The following is a 26713-nucleotide window of genomic DNA, read 5'->3' as shown; positions in this document are numbered from 1 at the left end:
TCCAAGGTCATCAGGCTCCTGAGAGAGCTCGCTGACTACGCCTCTTCCAAATCTCCCATTCCAGAATCTCAACCCACACTTTTTCCCGTACCGCAGCATTCTAGGTACCGCAGCATTCTAGGTCACCGAAATTTTTAAAAATCAGATGTTCTGTATTACTTGGGCAGTCATAATGGAATCGACTTGGTCATTTTGAAGACCTGCCTAAAGTGAGCTCAGAAAAGATTACACAGTAAGTGCTGTTAAAAGTCTGTAATCAGATTCCTGATGCAAGACAGGCAGTCCCCTGGTTATGAATACTCAACTTAAGGGCCTCACTTTAAACCAACTGAATTAGCTGCTATTCCAAACCAAGTCTTCATTACAATCACCTTCCTTTACTGCACATGAAGCTTTTAAATCATCTGCACTAAATCAAGCTAAACTCATGACCACCAAGTCAATTCTGACTTTTTGTGACCCTAGAAGGCAGCGGTTCTCAACTTGTGAGTCCCGACCCCTCTGGGGGGGTCAAACGACCCTTTCACAGGGGTTGCCCAATTCATAACAGTAGCAAAATTACAGTTATGAAGTAGCAATGAAAATAATTTTATGAGGAACTGTATTAAAGGGTTGTGGCATTAGGAAGGTTGAGAACCACTGCTCTAGGGCAAAGTATAACTGCTCCTCAGGACTTTTCAAAACTGCAAATCTTTCCCCACAGACGTCTAGATGGTTGGAAGCACTGGTGGGTTTGTGATTGGCAGCCCAACAATTACCCTAGCGCCCCACCAGACCTCCTTATTCTGCAACTAAACTCACTGCCACTGAGTCCGTGTGGACTCCGTGATCATATAGGACAGGGTGGAACTGCCCCCTGTGGGCTTCTGAAACTCTTATAGAAGTAGAAAGCCTTACTGGCCATCCAGTTAGCAGCCTGACACGTAATCCACTATGGCACCAGGACGCCTAGAACTAAAGTAAAGCTAAATAAGAACCTGATCCACTGGTTCCATTTTATTTACAAGTTTTTAAAGACACCGTCAGGAACGGATGGCATTTGAAACCCAGGTACTGCCTGTATTCTGTTATCTTGTATTTTTCTGGTTTTGTTTTTTTGAAAAACAGAAAAGGAAAATAAACACAAACCACAAAGTAAAAGAAAAATTTAAGAATAGGAGCTGTCATTGTTATCTGGTACTGCTCTCACAAAAGGGCTGCAAATGGGTTCCTTTAACACAAAAAATGTATTTTCTCCATCGGGGAGGCTGGATGCCTGAATCCAGGGTACTGGCTCTAAAAGAAGGCATCCTCTCTGGGTTGGTTTTGGAGAAAAGTTCTTGCTTGTCTCTTTTAAGCTAAGGCTCCGGGCAGATCTCTAAGGGGCTTAGCATCTCTTGTCCCCATCTCAGTGTCTTTCACTTGTTTGATCGATTGCTTTTATATCTCAAAAGAAATTGACCCAAGACACATCCTACACCCTTCCTGTCATTAGCATAACAAGGAAAATCCACTCCCAATTGGAATTATAACCACAGGTACAAAGGTAAATATTTACAACATATTCTTTGAGGGACACAATTCAATACATAATAAGAACATATCTAATTGCTAGATGAAAACAAAAGACATGATTTCGTCACAAAGCCCTGGGTTATGTACTTTTTGATAAAATACTATAAAAGGACTGTTATCTTACTTTTTACATATATTTGAAAATAAGAAAAAGTATTGACTATTCATTTTTTTAATCAGCATGTCAACACTTGCAATGTTTTACTTAAAAATTTATCCTAACATTTTCATTGTTAACAGCAAGATGAACTGATTGTTCGAGTTATCTAACCAAATAGTAAATTAAGATTTCATTTGAAAAACACAAAATCAACTTACCATTATATTTCTAAAGCAATTAAAATATTAAAATACTAAGGTAACCTTTCATATTAGAAGTGCTTTCGGAAATGATACTTCAAGTTAGAATTTTCTAAAGCTTAAGGGTAAATAATGTTCAGGATTATTAAATACCTTTCAAATCCTATCAAGATTATCTTCACCCTAACCATCTTGATTTTCCTGGTGCTAGCACTGACAATTCTAAGTGGTAGAAAAATTCTGAATCTTAAGCAAACTGGCATCGTTGATCATGCAAAGTAAGAACAAAATGGAGGTACAACTATTGACATAAGCTCATTTGAAAGCATGTCATGTATTGTTGACGATCAAGGAAAATACGTAGGCAGTCTAAAGCTTCAGGAATCAAACATAAGAACTGTAAGTTTACAAAGATGTCTCTGACATGGTCTGGGTCCATTCTCCATTACTTCCCATGTCTGTGGAATGCCAGATGCCACCATTCCAATATCATAGTACACACATTTTCAGTGCTTATCTTCTACACACACCATTAATAATCAGTAGTTGAAGTGATGAGTTTAAATTTAATTTCCTCCTTTATCTCGCCTTATGAAGTGGGTATTACAAAATAATAAAGTGACCTATCTCCTAAATAAATTTCCCTTGATTCAAAATGCCTTTAAAAATGGACTCAGAGTTCCAAGGCTGACTCCCTTTATATTCTTCAAACAGTTACTCTCAATTATAAATAACCTTGACAAAAAGGATAAGCGTGTGCTTACTATTTTGGAAACTTTCACAAGAACACTTTAGTTCTAATTACAGAGTTCCAGGTGGGAAGGACACTTAACAGAACTGAAGAAGAGAAGAGATAAGATAGTGGCTGAAATATATAGCATTGACTAAGTAACCGTCTTTTGTCAATAAGACTTCAGTACTTAATGATTTTTTTCAATCTTGAAATTGTGTTTCTACGAAACACCATCAGTTAACCACAAGTCTAACCAAACCCATTGCTATCAGGTTTCTTATGATTCATAGAGATCCTGTAGGACAACCAAGCATAAGTGCCCACAGAGTTTGCAAGGCTGAGCTTTTGCAACCCACTGTCACATCTTTCTCCCCTGTGAACCTCCTGGGTTCAAATGGCCCCCCTTTTGGTTAGCAGCTACGCACTTAATCACTGCACCACCAGGGTTCCTTTCAGTTAAGCTTATGCACAATCTTTTCTGCTTGAAAAATGTGCTGCTCAAAAATGAAATATAATTAAAAGGAGTTGACTAGAAACAAACAAGTCCTATACTATATCTGCCCCCCCCCCCACTCATGTATGTGGCCATAATTGAACCCATTAGTCTGCCTGTTTTCTAATGGCAAACAGGGGGATGAATGTTTGGGGTACAAATGAACTGACAGTAAATCCTGTAAACTAAAACCTATAGTATATCCTGAATTGCAGATTCAACCTAATTCAGCTCTAAGGAATCTTTATGGCACAAGAATTAGGCACTCAAAATAGAGGGGCATCAAAGAGAGGAATGCCCTCAGTAAGATGCACTGACACAGTAGCTTCAACAAGGAGATCAAGAATGTAAAGAATTGTGAAGTTGGTGTAGGATCGGGCAATGCTTCACGCTGCTGTGCAAAGGGTGACTGTGGGTCAAAATCGAGGCAATGGCACTTAACAACAACAACCCACAGTATGTGGGTGGTAAGAGCTGTACTAAGGTCTGAGAAGGTAATAGAGGCACACTGATTGAGACAGTTACAAAGGGCTTTTTCTGAGCAGTGAGGTATAAGACCAGACAAAATGGATGATGACGGGAGTGCTGCACCTACTTTTCATTTATCGCACGCCTCTCTCTCTCCTAAGATACCCATGTCCGGCCTAGATGGAACAAAATCTACTCTTGCTTCCAAGGCCCTGACATCTGGGAAACAGGTTATGATCAGCTTCCAGGGAGCCTGCTGCCAATTACATTATTTCCCCACTAAAAATTAAGAAGGATATGAGAATCATGCTCAGGGACACACTCGTCCTCTCTACCTCCTAACCAAAGAAAGCCAAGCTGAAGTGTTCACGTTGAATCACTCCAGGCGGAACGCTAAGAGTATAGATAGCTGGTACTCATTGAAGCAGGATCCTGAGAGCGTCAAAATTCTACTACCACTCACTCTGCTGGCTTCCTATGTTCTGACCTCTACAACATCTGAATTAAGTAAGCGATAAGGTAAACACAAGTTAGGGGCATTTATCATTAGAGTATCATACTTGTGGGTGCTTTGTTTCCACAGTATTGAGTTGTAGTGTCAAAGGGGCGGAAAGGACACATACATGGTTGAGAGCCCACGTGTTTATAGTCATCAAAAGAATTAATCAGTAACCCTCCTATTGCATCAATTAACATCAACTTTGAAACTAACTGCTATAAGGATTATTATTGTTGTTAGTCAGTCCCCAACCCGTGTACAATAAAACTTTAAAATGCCTTCCTTGAACCATTATCCACGGGAGTCAGACCACTGTTGGGCTTGTTTGGCTCCAAGGGGTTTTCATTCAATGATTTTGAGAGGTAGACAACAGACTTTTCTTTCTAAAGAGATTGGTAGACTTCTTCCAAGGAGTCTAAAATAGTACTGAATCAGAAAGTATACATCTCTATAAAAGACAGTTGTAATTCATCAGCAGTCTTCAAAATGCACAAAAATCAAGATTGATTTTCTCATTAGAAAAAAACAAGGACTGCGGCGAGACAGGAACTCTTGTCCACTGCTGGTGGACCTGTAGGTGTGTACAACCATTATAAAATCAATTTGGCGATATCTAAAACAGTTGGAAATTGAGCTACCTTATGATCCAGCAATCACCCTACTGGGCATATACCCAGAAGAGACAAAAAACAAACCACGGTCCGATATCTGTAACCCAATGTTCATCGCGGCACAGTTCACAATTGCAAGGAGTTGAAAACAGCCCATATTCCCATCAACAGACGAATGGATTAAAAAACTCTGGTACATACATACAATGGAGTATTACGCATCCCGAAAAAGCAATGATGAACGCATGAAGCACATCGCCACATGGGAAGAAATGGAGGAAATTATGCTAAATGAAGTAAGCCAAGCACAAAAGGACAAGTACAACAAGAGTCAGCTGAAGTAAGCTGGAAAAAAAAATTCAAAAGGGGCATAGGGAAGAAGATGCTGTATACATCCATCCCTGGGGTGAGGCCCAGGTAATATGGCAGAGGCCAGCCTAAACTCAGGGATACATATGGTAGCCCATTAGAAGGGAGGATGGAAAAAGGTATGGGTAGCCGGGGAAACAGGGCACTAACCCACACAGGGGGAGGGTGCTGATTGTGTTTCCACAGGGCAAGAGAGACAAGACTTCAACCCGGAGCTCCAAGACAAGAACGCAACACACTGACATGAAGCAGGGAACTGATAGAGGGGCCTGAGAGGCCGGCCCCATTGCCAGCTAAATGTACAGTACCACCCTCCCCGCAGGAAGAATTCACTTCAGAGGACAGCACTGATGCTACAGCTCAAGAAGAGGGGAAGAGAGACTGGTCTGGTCAGAGCACAAGGGGGCATAGGGGAAAAAAAGAAAAGAGTGACGTACATCCTGGCTCACCAAGCCCTGAGGACAATGTTCCTGCTCAGAAAATCAATGCAGAGATGACCACAGGGCCAGCCCCACCATGGGACACAGTGTTCCTCATTGACCCATAGCACCATTGGGGACAACACTAGAGACACAAGGTGGGAATTGTGCCTGCCATGAGCTCACCACGCCGAAGCCAGCCTCTGGGGACATGCAGCAGAGCAGCGGGGATCAGAGCAATGAAGTCTCTAGGGACAGAGGCGGTGCCAGGGCATGGCACCCCATCAGACTTGACTGGAAAGCACCCATGAAAGAAAACAAACAGACCCTGAACTATTCATACGTTTTTGTGTGTATGCGTGTGTGTGGTGTGTTGTTGTTGTTGTAGCTATTGTTTTACTTTCTGTTGTTGCTTCATGGTACTTAGTCTTGTGATAGTACATAGCATGTCTACCTGGAAGGAATAGGTGGAATAAACAAGCCAGAAGAGAGAACATGGGATGACAGTTCCGGGGTGATATGGGAGTAGGGAAGACAGGGGAAAGAAGAGGGTGTTAACAAGCCCAGGGACAAGGGAATAACAAGTGATCCAAAATCAGTGTCAAGGAGGGTGTGGGAGTTCTGGCAGGGCTGGATCAAGGGCAATGTAACCGAAAAGAATTCCTAAAGCCCAAATGAAGGCAGAACATGATAGGACAAGAAGAAAATATAAAGAAACAGAGGAAAGAACTAGGAGGCAAAGGGTAGTCGTACAGATTTAAATACAGGCATATAGATATAAATATATTTATATATGATGAGGGGTAAATAGATCTATGTACATATATTTATAGGTTTAGTATTAAGGAAACAGATGGACAGTGGGCCCCTACTCAAGTACTCCCTCAACACAAGAACACATTGTTCTAACAATTCGGCAGTCTGAGATGCTCACCTGCCTGGCACGATCACTGATGACAATGGGTGCACAAGCAAATGTGGTGAAGAAAGCTGATGGTGCCCAGCTATCAAATGATATAGCATCTGGGGCCTTAAAGATCTGAAGACAATGAAGCGGCCATCTAGCTAAGAAATAACAAAACCCACATGGAAGATGCACACCAGCCTACCCCAACACAAACGCTGAAGACAAAGCGGGTGCATAGGCAAATGCAGTGAAGAAAGTTGATGGTGCCCAGTTGTCAAAATATATAGAATCTGGGGTGCCATAGGCTGGAAGATAATAAACAAGGGGCCATCTAACTAAAAACAACAAAGTCCACAGGGAAAATGCACACCAGCCTATGAGATAACAAGGCATCAAATGGATCAGTTATCAGGCATCAAAGACAAAAAAAAATCATAGCACTGTGAATGAGGGGGAGTGCAGAGTGAGGACCCAGGACCCATCTAGGGAAATTGGACGTTGGACATCCCCTTACAGAAGGGCTGTGGAGAGGTTACGAAACAGTCAGATTTCAGTGTAGCCACAATGAAACATAAAATTTTCCTCTAGTTCTTAAATGCTTCCTTGCCCCGCCCCTCCCACTATCATGATCCCACTTCTACCTTACATATCCAGCTGGACTGGAGGATGTACACAGGCACAGACAGGAACTGGAAATACAGGGATTCCAGGACAGATGAACCCCTCAGGATCAGTGGTGAGAGTGGCGATATCGGGAGGGTAGAGGGAGGGTGAGGGAGAAAGGAGGAACAGATGACAAGGTCTACATATAACCTCCTCCCTGGAGGATGGACGGTGGAGAACTGGGTGAGGGAGACGTCAGATGGTGTAAGATATGATAAAATAGTAATTATTTATAAATTATCAAGGGCACAGAGGGAGGGGGGAGCAGCGAGGGAGGGGGGAAATGAGGAGCTAATACCAAGGGCTCAAGTAGAAAGCAGGTGTTTTGAGAATGATGATGGCAACATATATACGAATGTGTTGGACACAAATGATGTATGTACGGATTATGAAAAGAGTTGTATGAGCTCCTAATAAAATGATTTAAAAAACAATCAAACGAGGACTTACAAATCCAGCGAGATCAGAACATGTATACTGGTACAGATAAGAGCTCTCCACACAAGGAACCCAGCACAGATAATCCCCTCAGCAACAATAATGGGAATAGCGATACCATGAGTGTAGGGGGAAGGTGGGTGGGAGAAAGAAGGTATGGATCACAATGATCAAAATATAACCACACACACACACACACACACACACACACACACACATACACACACACACACATACACACACACACACACACACCCGGGGCAGAAGGGGAGACAAACAACAGAAACATGGGTGAAGGGATACAGTAGTTGGTGTAAGATATGAAAATAATAATTTATAAATTATCAAGGGTTCGTAAGGGCGTGGGGGAATGAGGAGCTGATCAAGGGCTCAAGATACAAAGACAATGTTTGGAAAAGGATGGCAACATATGTACAGATGTGCTTGACACAATGGATGTATGAATTGTTATAAGAGCTGTAAGAGTCCCCAATAAAGTGAATTTTTAAGAAAAAATATGGAAATATTAGATGCATTAGACAGTGTAAAAATTCTTATTATTGACATCAAAGTCTTTCCCAAAAGAAATTATGGAATACCTAGTAATAAAGCTACTTTGTATGAGAAAAACAAGCTTTATTTTTGCAATGCAATGTTTAAAAAGCTGATCTGAGAAGTCATACAAAGTAAATTAATTTCAGTCACAACATAGAGGGCACAAACATCCTAGCAAGCTGAAATAATCAACTTATACCAACTGCTATGAACCATTAGCAAAACACCCACTCCATCTACCAAACAAGCATTCAGTAGGGGAGGACCTGTACAAACTTTGTGCATTGTAAGAACTCCAGCAAATTAACCACCACCACCACCAAAAAAAAAAAGATATCTACCTTCTAGAAGCTTATAAAATTATAATTAAGATACCAAGAAGCTAATAATTTGGTTAGCCAGGAGTTATAGTGTTAAGTGAGAAAAGAGGAAGAGATTTATTAAAGACCTGGTAAATGCTATATGAAGTTACTGCTGCTTTATTTAATGTTAAAAAAATCAGGGCCAAAATAAACAAAAATAGGAGAAATAAAAACTTTTCATATGATAAATCTAGTATTAATAAAAAATCAAAAGCTAACTAGTAGATTTACTAAATGTAACTGCAATTCCAGTGTCTTGAAAAGTACCTTTTATTGAAATGCATGCTATTAAATTCAATTCTGAAAGCATGAACACAAAACTTTGGCCAAAGTACACAAATGCCTAATAAAGCATAAGAAATATAAAATTACTTTAAGATATCCAGAAAGATGCCAAGTACAGCAAATGTTTACTGTTATAATGGAAGATTTAGCATTTGGCATATACCAAAAACCATTATAAAATTATCCCATTAAATATATGATTCAACTTGTAGATAGCGTTTTTCTGTATTTTAATATGGCATCTTCTTTGGCCAAATAATGGATAAATGATGACCATGGCCAATTGTAAACACTTTTGTTATTTTGTAATTGCGATGAAGTGAAAATTCATATGGCTCTTCTGTTTATGTCTCTAATTCCCACCAAATGATTGGGTAGGGCCATGCAAATAAGATGTGTGAAATACTAATAGAGGGGACCGGCCAGTTTCACTTGTCACTCCTCTAGCTATAAAGATGAACCATTTCAGAAGTGGCGAGAGAACTCTCATGACCATAAGGGAGAAGAACCATCAGTGGAGCAAATTACTGATGAAGCAGTGGAGGCTGCGACCAGAGGCACTGAAACTGCAGCATGGAGCGGAACAAATGGCCAGATCGAGATCCGAGGCTGAGGCAAGGGGACCAGGAGACAGACCACAGAGCTGAGGGCTAAAAAGAGACTTGAGGGGCCAAGGGATTACGTGCCTCTTTAAAATTAGAGAGGCAAACAGTTACCAAAGTAATTACAGATTATGTCCACTAAAAAGATCAACATAGTTAAGTATTTGCCTACTCTTTCCTCATACTCTGATCTCTTTCTTGTTGTAAATACAGAACTCAAAACCTATGGACTTAAATATGCTTCCATAGTAAAACCCCTAAATTCTGTGTATTCATGCTGAACATAATAATAATAAAATCTAAATCTGATCACATCACTGGAGCTACTGACTTACAAGAAACACAAAGAACAGAGAATCACACTAAACTCTGCCAAGTGAATATAACTGGTAAGGACCTAAACTAGGAGACCCTGTAGGCCAAGCAATCCAGTGTCTCCAACTAGTAAGTTTCAAAGAAAAAAGCATGGCTGGGCAAGCTCACATCTACATATGTTAACAAAATGCTTAAACAACTACAATGTACAGACCTTAGCTAAATCATGTTTCAACCAACTATCCGTTTCAAATCCATGAGATCATCTGATCAAGTTGAGGATAAACTAGATTATTTAATGACAGAAGGAATTTGTTGTTAATTATTTAGTTATGATAAGAGTATCTTTAGTTTTAACAGACACATTACTATATCTCTATATGAAATAACATGATGTCTTGGATTTAAACAATACAGAAACCTGATATTCTAGTAGAATATACATGAAATAAGATAGCAAGAATTCATGATCCATTACACTATTCTATTTTGGTATGTTTTACATTCCCCATATAAAATGTGTTAAAAAATTTTTGAAAACCGTTATTGGATCACCAAGCTGATTATATTTATTACACTCCCTTCATGTAAATGTACCTAAAATATACCATAAATTTACTTTTAATATCCAATTTGATTCTTAAAATATTAGGAGCCAATTAAAAGAAACGCTGAACTCAGAATTGGCTCGTTGGTAAACATTTCCATCTGACAAGCTGCACAACAAACAAACTACACACGCTGCTCTAGTGAATTTCACTGTGGAACACTACATCAAAGATGCAACAGCTAAAAGATATGCCTTCTAGTCAACTGAAAATGTTGTTATCTAGTCATAACATTTTCTGAAATGACTTCACTATTTATTAGTGCTACATTAATAACTTATTCTTAAGGGCAAAATTTGTGGAAAATTGTTCAATATGTGAGCCACTCCATAGTTATATTCAATTTTGAACATAGCCATTGTAGTAAAGAAACTAGAAGTAATTGGAAAGTTGCTATTCCCCCAAATTTCTCATCCTTTGGCACATCGTTAAAATCATACAATCTTAGATTTGTGACCTATCCAATAGGAATTAAACACCTGCTCCAATCCCTGACACATAATCATTACAGAACCCTAACTCATAAAGCCAAATTCATTTAACGTGTACTGATTTGTACACCTGGCTGACATTTTGCCATAGTTGCTTAAACACAGGCGCACACGCACGTGCTGCTGCGCTACAATGTTAACAGTGCTCACTCAACTAACTTTTAGAGAGAGTTTCTTTGTTGCTTTTCTGGTAGCTCAACACAAACTCTCCTGACTTGTATCAACAATGCTCTGGGTGATCCCCGCTCACTGCTATTCCCAGCCCACAGGCTCTGGGAAAACGGATTCCAATTTCAGGTACCAAGGGAGAGGACTATGGGCCAACATGACACCAAATGTATGTTCCAACCTCAACGCTGGATTCAGAGGTCAGCATGTGACTGGAGTGAGGACCACTAAGTCCAAAGAACCTCAATTCTGAGACTTTATTTGCATTATATGGGATATAGATTCTCTTTTCTACTAGATTTGATGTTATAATGTTTTCAGTCTGGTAGTAATTAAAGCAAAACTGAAAGGTGGAACGCAGGTCATATTTGATTCCTGCTGCACCACAAACCAAACATAACAGTTGAAATTTTAAATTATGAAACCAAGAATTTCTCTTTTGTTTAAGCTACATTGTGTCAGGCTTTGGAATTTGACGGACTTCAGTTATGACTTCTCATTCAAAGAATGCATGCACTTCAGCAAATTACTGAATTCTGTTAACCTCAATTATTTCACAGTGCTCTGTGACATACTTAGGATGACTGTGATGATATGAATGTTCCATCAGGGTTATGAGTCATCACTCAGGAAACACTACATTAAACTCGGAGCATCCAACCCAAAGCAGGAAGATTTTCATGTTCAGCTTAATATTGTTACCATTTTATAAAGTGCATTACATTTCCTTTAAAAAACAAACAACACTTTATTGTGAATTAAGTGAAGGTTTGCGGAACGCTGTATCATTTTTAACAGTCAATTCATACACATTTAAACTTTTCCATTGCGATCGCCTCAATGTGCCGTCACTTACCCTGCTTCCTCCCTGCTTCCTGTCTTCCTTCTTAACTCTGTGAACTTTATCCTTGGGTAAAAGCTGCCCCTTTGATGCTCTGCGGTTGATTATTTACCACAGTGGGTAGTACACCTCTACACCTACAGGCGACTAAAAGCCATAGGCTTGCCCATCCCAGCTATCTCTGGCCCACCAGTAAGCCTGGTCTCTTATGATTTTTAATTTTGTAGCACATTATTTCCACTTCACCTATGAGCTAGGAGCTCTGGTGGTGTAGTAGCTAGCATTGGGCTGCAAGCCACATGGTCAACAGTTCAAAACTACCAGCAGCTCTATAGTCAAAAGACTGGGCTTTCTACTCCCACCAAGATTTAACATTGACTAGATGGTAGGATGTTTGGGGTTTTTTTTTTTAAACTATAACCAGCTAATATGGTCCTTAGTATGGCACCCTCTAATTTTTCTGGTCTCAGGGTTGTACAGGTTGATGTGTACATGATCCACTAGTCCACTGACTAGCTGTTTTTCCTATATCTTTCGATTTTCATCAACTTTCTTTCTTCCAGTCAGAGAAACTCAAATGGCTGTACCTTAGGTGGTTGCTCATGAAATTTAAAGACCCAGATTTGTTTTGTTTTGCTTTTTAATCATTTTATTGGGGGCTCATACAACTCTCATCACATTCCACACATACGTCAATTGTATAAAGCACATCTGTACATTCATTACGCTCATCATTCGCAAAACATTTGCTCTCCATGCAAGCCCCTGGCGTCAGCTCCTCACATTTCCCCTCCCTCCCTGCTACCCCCCCCTCATGAACCCTTGAAAATTTATAAATTATTATTGTTTTGTCATATCTTACACTGTCTGAGGTCTCCCTTCACCCACTTTTCTATTGTTCATCTCCCAGGGAGGAGATTATATGTAGATTCTTATAAACGGTTCCCTCTCTCTACCCCACACTCTCAGTATCACCACTCTCAGCACTGGTCCTGAAGGGATCATCTGTCCTGGATTCCCTGTGTTTCCAGTTCCTATCTGTACCAGAATACATCCTCTGAAGATGCCGGTTTTTTGTTGTTGTTGGATTTTTTGTGGTGTTGTTTACTTCCTGTTTATGTTTTATATGATTTTCTGTATATGAAATCTAGCATAGATAAATCTATAGAATCAGGAAGTGGACTAATGATCTAAGGGAATGACAGGAGGAGACTGGGGAGAAATGGGGCGCTAACAACAGCTGAGTACAAGTAGAAAATGTTCTGAAACTGATTGTGGTGGTGACTGCACAACTCTTAGCATAACTGAATGATTAAATTGTATATCCAATAAAACGAAGTATATCCAATAAAACGATCTTTAAAAAGAGAGCAAGAGACCCCGGTTGTTCCACTAGCAGGATGTGAACCATTGTCTCTGTGAGCTATGTCATGCTAACAGACTTTGGTTTGTCCAAAGACTATGGTTCTGATTACACTAGGCCCAGTAATTCATTCCCTCAAGGATTTGGGTTATGTCTAACAAATACTCACAACACTGCTTCTGTATGATACTCTACATTCATGAAATGTATTTAAAAACAAAAAATTAACTCACTCTCATAGAGTGAGTGCTGACTCATAGCAACACTCCTGTGGGATTCCAAGACTGGAACTGTTTATGAGAGTAAAAAGTCAAGTCTTTCTCTTGTGGAGCTGATGGTGGTTTTGAACTGACAACCATTCAGATCACAGCCCAATGCTAACCACTATAGCACCCAGGATCACAGTGAGGTAACTAGGAGTAGATTACCCAATAAGCATGATAAACAGGAGCTTCTTTTTGATTGCTTACTAATCTACTGTGAACAGTCTCACATGGATAACTGTTCATTACAGATTAGTAAATGGACACAAGCAGGCCATGCTGACTATCCCCATCAAGGATTAAAACTTTAAAAAAAGGCTTTGAAGATTCTGTAAGAAGGTGCCATGGGGTTAGCAGAGAGAGAGATGTCAGTCATAGCTAAAAGGAAAATCTTTGATATAGTGAAAAAATATGAAATTATGCACTACCAGTTATAGGTAAACACAAGTAAGCTCACGCTTACCTTGCTTACTGAATAATCCAAAAATTGTGGTAACTCATAGTGTCACTTCTCTCACCCCATGGAACCTTCTCCATTATCTAACCATATGGAATACTTAATAATGTTTACTATCAATCTTAATCACAGAATAATGTGCAGCATATATAGTTGTAAATTGCATAAGTATAATATTAAATTACATGAATACCAACAAAAAGGTTTGTTTTCGAAATTCTTCTACATTAAATTACATTATTCATTATAAGATATCAGTAACCAAGCAGAAGCTATTTTAAAATATTTCTCCTTTTTCTTAAATTACTACTTCATTCTCAAAAGAAGTTATTGATATCCGTTCTCTTCAGTGTATTAATCAGTGGTAGAAGATAAAGCGGTATATTTTTAAAATTTAAATATAGTTAAGAGAGAATTTGCCAATATTCTGAGGTGAAAGCTAGTGAGCTTTGAGGATAAAACATTAGGATTGATTAATTTCTGACTTTTAAATTTACAAAACATATTTAGCATGTAACCAAGCCTTGAGCCTTTGTTTCGAATAGACACTAATATTACGATTGCTTTTCTTTCTAGGATCTTTAGGGCAGTGGAATGATTAGGGATTTTAGGAGGGTGTTGTAACCACCAGGGGACCTTGTCAGAGGGGATAACACCACAATGACTGGTTCAAAATACTAATAAACCACAATATTGTAGTTAAAATGCTGGAAGGAAACCACCATTGTGACAAGCACTCCTTCCCAAAACAACCAAATTCACTGTTAATGCCCACCCACCCTTAGTGACCCTAGCCAACAGGGTGGAAGTGCCCCAGTGGATTACGGAGACTGTAACTCTTTAAGATAGTACAAAAGCCGTGGCTGATGGCTGGGAACTACTGACCTTGTGTGTTGCAGTGCAACTTGTAACCACTACTCCACAGGGTTCCTTAGGAGCTCTTTAGAAGATTCAAAAAGTACATTAGCATAGAGTTTTAGACTTGTAGATATATGTATAGTATGTTTATGAAAATGCTATTTTAACTATTGGGATTATTTTAGAAAAAAATCATAAAAGTCTGCACAAAGGTCTCACCCTCTCTGACAATGTTCCCTGGTGGTCACAACACCCTCTTAAAATCCCTAATCATTCCACTGCCCTAAAGATCCTGGAAAGAAAAGCAATCGTAATATTAGTGTCCATTCGAAACAAAGGCTCAAGGCTTGGTTACATGCTAAAATACGTTCTTTAAATTTTAAAAGTAAGGAATTAATCAGTTCAATGTTTTCTCCTCAAAGCTCACTAACTTACACCTCAGAATACTGGCAAATTCTCTCTAATTGTATTTAAATTTAAAAAGTATACCACTTTATCTTCTATCACTGATTAATACACTGAAGAGAATGGGTAGGTCCTCATGGGCCTCTTATGAAAATCTCTAAGCAAATTGGTTGTCTCATATTTATCAGGATATTTAAAGAAACAAATGTTGCTTCTGACCATGGTTCCTTTCATTTGTTCTTCACAATATCAACACAGTATTATAACGTGGTTAAGGGATGATATGAAAGCCATACAAAAGCCATCAATCACTACCACCAGTAAAGAAATGAAAGGTCAAGTCCATGGTGTTTTGTTTGTTTGATCTGCGTTCCTTTTCAATGTTCCCCTAGAACCATTTTAAGGATATTTATATATAGAATGTATTTAAAACTCTCATTTACAAGTATGTGAAACAGGTATAATAGTGCTGGTTCTAATGACTCAATAAAAAAAAACTTCAAATGTCTTTTTTCTACATCAAATTTTTTTGTTAAGTTACAGTAATATTCAGTTAATTTGATGTTTACTCGACAGATGTTTTTTCTGACACACAGTTGTCAGTTCATAACCAAGACAGATTTTATCACTTTATGTTAGGCCATAAAAAGTTCTCAGAGCACAAACTTCTGGTTCCTAAAAGTAATAAGTAAGTCATGACCCGAACCAATCTTAACAATGTTTTTTTTTTCTTCAAAAAGAAGAGGCTGGTTTCTAAACAAGCTTTCATTATTAGTGCATTTGTAGATGAGTATCACAGCATAAGTAATGTATAAAGTCAGACACCGCCGCCATGCCATCCTTTTTTGAAATTAAAGTTAAACCCACATATGGAAATTAGTGCTATAGCACTCTGAACTAGAATCTACCTACAAAATACCAAGAGTCATCAATAAATGTTTAAACTTTTAACTTTTTAAGTGTTCCAAAGTTTAGACAGATGTTACCCTATTTTTCCTGAGCAGCTGTTCTTTTGGACATATTCCTTATTTATTGATATACTGCATTCGGTGCTAGAGTCACATTTCTTAAACAGGAACTCGGCAACTTCCAAATTTTACGGCAAATATTGACATGCCCCAGCATGTCTTCACGCTGAGTGTCTTCAACAATGGCCGCATCTTATTTCTTACCATTTGTTTCCGTTACATTTGAACAAAGTCCTTCTTTAGTCAATAAAAACCTCATTAACTGTCCAGATTGAATTACAAGATAACTAATAGCATCCTCCCACACAAAGACCAGATTGAGTTCTTTGCTTATTTCAATACTTTGGGCATTGCTACAGGGTTTATAAAGCTCAGGAAATAGGGTACAAATTACTTGTTCTCCAAATAACATTTGTACTTGATCACTAGATAATCTCAAATCTCATCCATCATTTTCAACTTCACCCTTAATACCACAGCAGGATTTCTAAAGTTGAGCAAATTTCTTCTTTGTTTGTGTTTAGTCCTAAGCTAGACAGAGTTATAAGTGGATTCACAGGCTACAAAAGATGATATTCAAAACCTCAAGCCAGTGCCAACAATTACTTCTGCCTCAAACTCACTACTGTTGAGTTTATTCTGACTCATAATGACCCTAAGGACAGAACAGAACTGCCCCTATTGGTTTCCCCAAGGTTGTAAATCTTTATGGGAGCAGTCTCATTTTTCTCCCTCAAACCAGCTAGTGGACTTGAATTGCGGACCTTGTGATTAGTAGTTCAATGCTTTCCAGGCACCACCACTAGGGCTTCCTGGTATGATAGTCAAAGTGTAGTTGAAATTCAGAATGCATATCATATAGTACAGTGGGAATTTTAGCTCAATATCAAGGATTCAATAATGTATTATATGTAAAACTACTTTCTCTATTTTTATACCATACCGTATATACTTGAGTATAAGCTGACCCGCTGCCCCGAATATCAGCTGAAGCACATAATTTTACCACAAAAACTGAACTTAAAAAATGTGCTGAAAAACTAAGCTTATACTCAAGTATATATGGTATATCAAAGATCACACTTACATACTAATCATGAATGACTCATCTTTGAAGATAAATTTCCATATTAGTGAGAGAAAACACTGCGCACTCTGGGGTTTCCCGGGGCACACAAGCAAAATTAAACGTAAAGTGAATAGCAGGGCTGGCCTCTAGCAAAAACATAAGCGGTTACAGATTCTTAACAGGGATTTATTCTTTTTGGTCATGTAAATAAATGAAAATATACAGTATTTTCCTCCCCCAAATAAGCTCAACCTCATCAAAATTAAATATATGCTGATAAGAGTTTCATTTCCCAATGATTTCAGCCAATCTTAAGCAGTAGAATAAAAATTAAAGAGCAAGCCTCAATTTCTTATCAGCGCTAGCCATTTCAAAAGCAACCAGGAACAAATTTCACAGGGCTTTAAAATGCATTAACCACCTATAGTGGTGTAAGTTCAAATTTGAATTATGGCATTGAAAAAGAATATTGAAAGTACCATGGGCTTCCATAAAAACAAATAAATCCGTATTCAAAGAAGTACAACCAGAATGCTCCTTAGACGCAAAGATGGCTATACTTCATCTCCTGTACTCTGGACATTATCAGAAGAGCCTTAACTCGGGAGCAAGATATATATCATGCTGGGTCAATACAGCTTCAGCAAGAAAAGAGGAAGACCATCAAGGAGATGAACTAACACCATGGCTGTGGATCTGGCTGCTAACTGAAAAGTCAGTAGCATGAACTCAACAGCCATTCCACAAAAAAAGATGTGGCAGTCAGCTTCATAAGCATTAGTCCTGAAATGACATATTAGACAGGGGTCTAATCTCTAAAAGATATAGCAAACTTCACCACCTCAACAATCAAAAGGCAGTCTAATTTTAAAACTGGGCAAAGAACATAAACAGACACTTGACCAAAGAAGACTTTCAGGCAGCCAGCAAGCATATGCGTGAATACTCTCCATCATTACAATTAGATAAATGCAAACCAAAATAAGGTATCATCTCACTGCAGCTTTAAAAGTTCGAAAAAGCAGAAAACAAATTTACAGAGAGTGTGGAGAGACTGGAACTCTCACCCGCTGCTGTTGAGTTTGCAAAATGCACAACCACTGTGGAAAAGAACATGGCACCGTAGCCTTCACGCAATTCAAAATATAAAGGTAAAACACGTACACACACACAGCCTTAGGAATCCTATGGTGAATATGCCCTTTTCTGATAAATTCAAGCAGATGCTGCCCAATTCAATTCAAATCCACTTATAATAAATATATTATTTTAATAATTTTTGTGGTTACTCTATATATTTAGAACCTAAATAAAATGTTTAACAGTTTTATTGGCATTTAATCCATATATCACACAATTCATAGTGCAATCAAAGTTTAAATACCATTTTAAAACATCTTTAAAGTATTACTCTGTTTTAAAAGAATAAAGTAAGTTAAAGAATATAGGGAGATCCATTAGAAAACTCAAAGTAATAGAAGAGAGAACTGATACAGGCTAACAGAAATACAAGCAAGAGTATTTTTGTGAACTCATAGGAATACACAGTAGGAATGGCCACATTCTAGATCAAGAAGGCCAACAGATTTTGCTGATGGATTTGGGGGAGTATAATAGGAAATAAAGAATCAAGGATGACTCCCAAAAATTTAACTTAGAGTAACTAACTATATAAGGTTGCCATCAACTGATAGGAAAGGATGGGGCATGTTTGGGGCAATAGGGAGAGTTATTTGGTTTGAGATCTCTTTTAGATGTAGAGGTAGTATCAAGTAGAGATGCAAGGGAGACAACTGGATATGCAAGTCTAGAGTTCAGAAAGAATGAAGACTAGGAATATAAATTTAGGAGTAAGCAATATTCAGTTAGTACTAAAAAATAGGAAATTAGATGATATCCCAAGAAGAAATATTGAGAGGGAAAGAATGGAACCAAAGACCAAGATTTGGACATTTCAACAAAAAGAAATCAAGACTAATGGAAAGATCTAGCAAAGGAGACAGGTAAGAAGCAATATATGAAGTAGAAAGAAAACCAAGTATCATGGAAATCAAGTGAAGAAAATAGAATGAAACCTGTGAGAGCTGGAACTCAACAAAACACTCATTGCTGTTGAGTCAATTCTGATTCATAGCAAGCATATAGGACGAGTACAGAGCCCTTTGGAGTTTCTGAGACTGTAAATCTTTACACAAGCAAAAAAGACTAATCTTTCTCCAGTGGAGGATTGGTGGGTTCAAACTGCAGACCTTGTGGTTAGAAGTCCAAGGCATAATCCACTATGCCATGCGTGCTCCTTCAGAACTCAGCCTGATATATGTGGGTCTTATGACTTCCACCCTTGATCGGATGCCACTGGCACTTTGCTATTTCTTTCTTAGTGAAGAGTATTTGAGCTTTGGTTTCTGCCTAAAACAGTTCAGGAACGTAAAAATAATTGGGATAGCTCTTCTATCCAAAGTTTATGTAGCTCCCACCAAATGAGTGGGGGGAAGTGTGCAAATAAGGTGGCGTTGTCATTGTTGAGTCCCACTGGCTCCAATCCATAACCACTCTATGCAAAACACAATGCCATCCTCACAATTTTCCTATGCCTGAGCCCACTGATGCGGCCAGTGTCAATCCATCTTGTTGAGGGTCTTCCTCGTTTTCTATGCCCCTCCACTTTATCTAGCCTGATGCCCCTCTCTAGGGACTGGTCTCTTCTGGCAACATGTACAAAATATGTAAGATACAGTCTTGCCATACTTGCCTTTAAGGGGCACTCTGGCCTTACTTCTTCCAATATAGATCTGTTTGTCTTTGTAGCAGTCCAAGGGACTTTCGATATTATTTTCTAGCACCACATTCAAATGCATCAATTCTTCTTCAGTCTTCCTTATTTACTGTCTGACTTTTACATGCACATGAGGCGATGGTAAATACAGTGCAGAAGACTGTAATGACAGGACTAAACAGTTTTGCCCTTCTGCTGGGTACAAAGTGAGCCACTTCAGAAGCTGGGACAGAGAAATCCAGTACCATAAAGTAAGAAGAGCTACAAAGTGGAGTATGCCCAAGATCCCTGCCCTTGTAAGTGGTGGCAGCAGCAGGGTCATCAGAGGCTGAAGCCATGAAATCATGAGCCGCCGCATCAACTTGCTGGTCTATGGAATAAGTAAAAGTAAGTGCCTTCGGGCAGAAGGCTGGAAAGAGTGGGATGCTATTTGGACATTTATCTGGGGTCAAGGAGCTTTAGAACACCAAAAAAGGGCAGAAGCTAAGAGCCCACCTGGCTGAGTGGCCAAAGAGAGGCAAGCCCGAAAAGTTGTACTGCACACAAAAATAACCGCATCCTTATCATTTTTGATCATGACTTGTAATCTCTTAATTTCCCTAAAAAAACTTGGAAACAGGAGTGTTGTCTGTTAGTTATGTGTGGCCACTTGTGATGCAGTGAAATTTCCTAATAGGGCACTTCTATCCATCTTGGTAACTCCCACCAATGATTGATGGGACTAAGCAAATAGGGCATGTTTGTTGCCCTTAATAGAGGGCACTGGTCAGTGTTACTTAACACTCCCCTAACTACAAATATGAACTACCTAGGCAGGAAGAGGGAAAAATATCAGGACCATTGGCAGAAGATTCCCCCAGTGTAGGACAGGCTGCTCAAGATTTCGGTCTAAAGAAAGAGAAGCTGAGACCAGAGACACTAGAGGCTGAGGCGGAGACCCTGAGACAGAAGAGCAGAACCAAAACTATGAGCTGGTGCAGCAAAGCCGCGGGCTGCCATCCTGGTCCTGAAGCAAGGGCCAAGGATGAGCACAGAAAGACGTGCCTGATGGCTGAAGAGGTGTTGCTGTGGGCCAACAACCACATCTTTAGTGTTTACTAGTCATGGCTTTTGGTAACCTATTAATTCTACTAACAAACTCCTTTAATTGCAAGTACTTTCTATGAGTTATTTGCAGCCATTGTAATAAATCATCAACCTCAGCATAGTAAGTTGAGTGGGAGGAGCAGTTGGTGTCAGAGCAGTGATTGAGTCATGTCTGATCTCTGTCTTGTGGCAACAGGAAAGCCTGAGGAGTTCAGGGATGATTCCAGACCTTCCTTACACCATTGAAGGCAATTATTGGAACCAAACGATAAGCAGAGTGCTGTGGGAGGGACAGTAGGTGCCGGAGTAGAGTGGAGGGCGAAGGCGTGCTGGACCTCTGTGCCTCACAGAAACTGGCCTTGGGCTGGTAGGGAAGGTGGATTTTCCTTTTCCCTGGTACAGCTGGAGGGTGTCAGTGCGGCCTCCACGCCATTTTTCTCACACACTACGTTCATCAGGATAGACTAGAGAAACAAATTCACAGATACTCCTATGTATATAAGAAAAGTTTATACACAAGAGCAATTGAATATTGAGAAAACGTCCCAGCTCATTTCATATCAAGTCCCTAAGTCCAACATTAGTCCATAAGTCATACCAATCTATAAAATCTTCTTCAGACTCATAAAACACATGCAATGATGCTGAATGAAGGATGGTCACAGGCCAGTGAGTAGAAAGTCTTTGGATCAGTAATGTAGGCATCTCAGCGCTGACAGGGGACTCCACGTGGCTTCTCCAGTTCCCAGGGTACAAAGTATATCAGCATAGTGCCATTTGTTTTGTCAGTAGAGAGTCTCCAAGGGAGTGAGCCTAGAGTCTGTCTCTTGCCTCCAAAGAGGAAATGCAGGAATTCCCAGAATTCTCAGTAGAAAGCCATGCCCACAGAGAGGCGTCATTAGCTGTGATCTGATTGACAGACTAGATACTACTCCTTTACTCTTAATCCTCTCAAGTCCCAAATTGACACCAAATTATGTAATCACCACACACACTGAGTTAGTTTATTGTGCCAACCTGGTCGATAAACACATGTGGGATTAATTGAAGGGTGCAGGGATAAATGGCTCGGTGATCCTCACCTTTCTAGTTCTCAGGTCTCTTATTTTGTGATGGTCGCACCAGGGTGCAGCTTCCTTAGCAGTTCCCTGCTCAGCTTGCAAGAATGACTTCCTACAAAACATCCCCAGGGAGAAGTCACATAGACCTACCCCGACGCTGGAGCACCCATGTGGAGACACCTGCCAGCACTGAGATGCTTACACGTTCACTGACTCGGCTTTCCTCCTGCAGTCTGCATTGGTATGTCTGCTTTGTGATATGAAGGAGGACTTTGTAGACTGGTGTTGGACATATGGGTTAATGGGTTAATGTTGGACCTGTGGGTTTGGGCACCACTGGGTTGGGATGTTTTCTTGATTCACACTTAATCTTTACATAAAACTCTCTCTTATACATGAGTTTCTGTGGATTTGTTTCTCTAAAGTACCCAGGCTAATACACACACGTTATAGCTTTTGCTGCTATTAGGAGTTAACAAGGACAGGGGAGTGATCATTTGCGTCAAAGTTGGCTGATAGTTCAAATACCTTGAGACCTAAGAATAAGCAACACCAAGTGACACTAAAAGAGCAGTTTGAGAGGAGTGTGCTGTAATAATCACATTGGTGTAAATTTACAATTTAGAAAAATAGGGATATGGAAAAAAGACAACTCATTAAACTCCTTACAGGATTTCTGTTGCAGATTTTGGGAGTGAAATAGGGTTACTAATACGTTGAGAAAAATAGCATGCAGGCCATACAAAACTTTTGTGAGTCCTAATTTTAAAACCATAAAGAAATACATTGAATGAGAGAGATTAAAAATAAAAACACAACCAAAAAAAATCTTAATTTCAGGCTGGCTGAGGACCAGAAAAATAAATAGTTGAAGAGAAAAAAACCTTTTAATACAGGTGTTGGTCACTGAGATGCCCCGAGGGCAATGTCCAACCACATCCACATCCGTCACCCCTGAATGTTTGTTTTGTTTTTAAAGGAAAGCAGGTCTCCTTTTGTTTATCATTTCCTACAGTGACTTTAAAGACCTTCAGATGAAGGACAATGCAGCATCAGGATTGGATGAAGGCTTATCAACAATCTGTGATATGGAGATGACACCCTTCTTGCTGAAAATGAGGAGGACTTGAATGACTTGCTGACGAAGATCAAGGATTTCAGCCTTCAGTATGCATGACAACTCAATGTAAAGTCTAAAATCCTCACAACAGGACCAATAAACACCGTATATATACACAAGTATATGCCCCGAATATCAGCTGAGGCACCTAATTTTACCACAAAAACGGCATTAAAAATGTGCTGAAAAGCTCGGCTTATACACACGTAGATACAATAACATTCCGATAACTGGAGAAAAGGTTGAAGTTGTCAGGGATTTTTGTCTTGCTTGGGTCTACAATCAATGCTCATAGAACCAGCAGTAAAGAAATAAACAGACACATCCTTAGGTAAATCTGCTGCACAAGATCTTTTTTAGAGTTTTGAAAAGCAAGGATGCAACTTTGAAGACAGAAGTGCACGTGACCCAAGCCATATTATTTTTCATTGCCTCATATGCATGTGAATACTGGACATGTGAAAACTGATTAAGGAAGATGGAAGAGTTGATGCATTTGAATTTTGGTGCTGGAGAAGAATACTGAAAGTACTATGGACTGCCAAAAGGACAAACAAGTCAGGTTTGAAAGAAGTACAGCCACGGTGCTCCTTAGAGACAAGGTTGGCAAGGCTTTGTCTTACACACTTTTTGAACATATTGTCAGGAGACTCCAGTCCCTGGAGCAGGATATCATGCTTGGTAATGTGGACAGGGGAATCTAAAAAGAAGGTCCTTAATGAGATGGACTGACACAGGAAATGGCAACAATGGGCTCAGACACCAAGAAGGTGCAGGACTGTGCAGTGTTTCCTTGTATTGTGCAAAGGGTCGCAACCAACTCCATGACACCTAATAACAACAAAACAGGATGAAATTCTTGCCACATTGGATTTCAGGTAGGGTCCAGGCAGGTGAGACAGAGGGCATGGCCTTGGCATGGCATGGGCTCTTCAATTTTGTCCTTCAGCCAGGGGAGTGTTGGCTGCTAGAGGGCTAAGGGGCCCATGGTGCTCCTGCTGCTCAGGTGGGTGGGACAAAGGAAGGGGTGGCCAAGCACTGTTCCCTAATCTTTCACTTCCTCTCACTCTGCTCCTGCTGCCCCCACCATTTCCTGCTCCATCAGCAGCCTTAGCAGTGGAGGCAGCATGAAAGGCAACCAGAAGTGGGTTCCAATCTGGTTTTAATAAAATATTTGCACAATGTCCAAATCACATAATGTCCTACTTCACAGATGTATTGTGGATATTAAAGAGGCACATATCTATCTAAAGAGGCTTCAAAGAATTTGTGCAAAAATGGAATTAAAATATAATAAAATTTTCCCATGAGCTTTCTGAAGACCTCTTATACACAGGTAAACTCATCATGAACAATACTATCATTAATCCTGGGCCCAAGTAGGAAAGGAACTAGATAGAAGGTGGTATGTTTGATGGTGGCAAATACAAATAAGTACACTCATCTTTCTATCCTCATTCCTTCCTTGAAGCTTTTAAGTTAGGGAAGGAGAAAGCCAGGCTCAGAGTAACAATCAAGACTTTACTGACAGCCTCGAACTCCCACTCACTCTCAGTGCCCTCAAGTAGCTGTCAACTCGTAGCACTCCCATAGGTCACCGTAGAAGTGCCACTGTGAGTTCCAAGGCTGTAACCCTTTATGGGAGTAGAAGCCCTTTCTTTCTCCCATGGACCGGTTGTACTGAAAGCCTATTGCAGTTAAGCACTTGGATATATGACTTCTTGTATTAACTCTCTTAATTCTCACAACACTGTGCATTCATGCACAGAAAAGAAAAATGTATTATTTTGACAAATAACTCTAGGAAGACATAGAGCCAAATTGGGCAATATTCTTCAAGATGAGAACGACCATCAATTTTTAAAAAGGAATGGTAATCTGATTTGGTTTTGGTTTGTGTTGATGTTTGCCTCCAAGCCAGTTCTAATTCACCGTGACCCTATGTTCACCAGAACAAAGCACTAGCCGGTCCGGCACCATCCTCACAATGGTTGTCATGTGAGTGCTTTGTTGAAGCCACTGCGTCAGTCCATCTGGTTGAGGAGCTTCCTCTTTTCCACTGACTCTTAGCAATTTGGTTTTCAAGGAGGAAACTAAAGTTGGTTTGAAAAGTGTATCTACAGAGCAGAGCTACAGAAAGGAGTCTATTGAAATAGTTAAAAATTGTTATACACTAGTCCCTAAACTAGGGACTAGTTAAAAACAAAAACAAAGGGTTTATGTGCTTAATGGCCATATTGCTCAATTATGGATTCCCCAGAGATCTCACCAGATGACCTTTTTGCTGTTTTACAGTAAATATAATACTAATGATCAGCCTCTACTTGAGATTTGCATTTCCCTATGGGTAACTCCAGATCTGGGGGCATAGTGAACCACGTGTTGAACTGTTAACCACAAGGTCGGCAGATTGAACTTATCAGCCAACCACTGTGCAGAAATATGAGGCTTTCTATTCTGTAAACCTTTGAAACACTAGTTGTACCCTGTGCTACAGTGTTGCTAAGTCATAATTGACTTGTGATGGTTGGTTTGGTTGTGGTTTATGGAAACTAGCAAATGTTTTCTCCTACAGCCAATTCCCTGATCAAAAACAAGATCTGTTACTACATGTCTCTTTAAGCTGAATTTGTAGATAAATCAGAACAGGTAAAAAAGGTTCTTATTTAGCCTTACTTTAATGGATCCTGGAGAGCTGGTGGCATAGTGGTTACACATTTCTTTGCTAACTGCAATGTCAGTCAGTTCTAAACCAGTAGGCATTATTCAAGACAAAGATGAGGCTTCCTACTCCTGTAAATTAGTCTCACAAATCCACACGGCCAGTTCTTGCCTGTCCTACAAGGCTGTCATGAGGCAGAATATACTCCACAGCAGTGAGTCTGGTTGGGGCGGTGGGTTTAATGAGCTCTGCTGGCACTGTTGGCTTGAAGCTGTCGGTTTCTGTAAAGATTTACAGGCCCAGAAATCTCATATAAGGCCACTGAGCCATCAGTGGGAGTGGGTTTTTGGAGTTGGTAATGAGTCAGGTGTTGCACAGCTAACATCAGGCCAGAAGTTCAAACTCAGTAGACACTTCGCAGGAGGAAGATGAAGTTGTCTGCTCTCATAAAGATTTACAGTCTTGGAACCTCTATGAGGGTGGTTATGAATCCTCCCTCTTTCTCCTTCTGAGTCAGTAAGATAAAACTTTGGCAATATTCTGAAAAGAACTCTTCACTGCCTGATTATTCCAAGAATCATGCAAACATGACTATGTCACGGTGTTCTCCATCAAAAAATTGCCATGGGATAAAACAGAATCGAGGGAAGGGAGCCCAGCCTCAAAGAATTAGTAAAATTAGAGGAAACTAGAAAAACATTGTACTCATGATTAAAAGAAAAAAAGCATGTATTACTTTCTCTGATCAACGACGGTACTAAGGAAAGGTTAGTTCCTTTCCATTTATAATTACCCAAAGTCTCTCCAGATCCCAAGAGTTTCAGAGCCCATGGAATTCAGTTTGTAAAAAACGCTCGCAAGAAATGTGCATGTGTTGGAATTGATTACACAGTGTCCCCAACACAGTCCTCCAGATTTAAGTGGAATTCTGGGCTAGCCACACA

At 39.7% G+C, this 26713-nt stretch overlaps 1 protein-coding gene across 2 annotated transcripts in view; it reads right to left on the bottom strand.

The window, feature by feature from the left end:
* The window catches only part of XRCC4 (X-ray repair cross complementing 4), a 297968-nt gene that overhangs the window by 270913 nt on the left and 342 nt on the right, over positions 1–26713 (bottom strand). The gene's annotated exons all lie outside the window — the stretch shown is intronic.

This window comes from Tenrec ecaudatus, chromosome 2 (genome assembly GCF_050624435.1).
Source record: "Tenrec ecaudatus isolate mTenEca1 chromosome 2, mTenEca1.hap1, whole genome shotgun sequence".
Lineage (NCBI taxonomy): Eukaryota > Metazoa > Chordata > Mammalia > Afrosoricida > Tenrecidae > Tenrec > Tenrec ecaudatus.
Note: the sequence above shows the minus strand (reverse complement) of the source record. Positions and strands in the feature narration are given on the sequence as shown.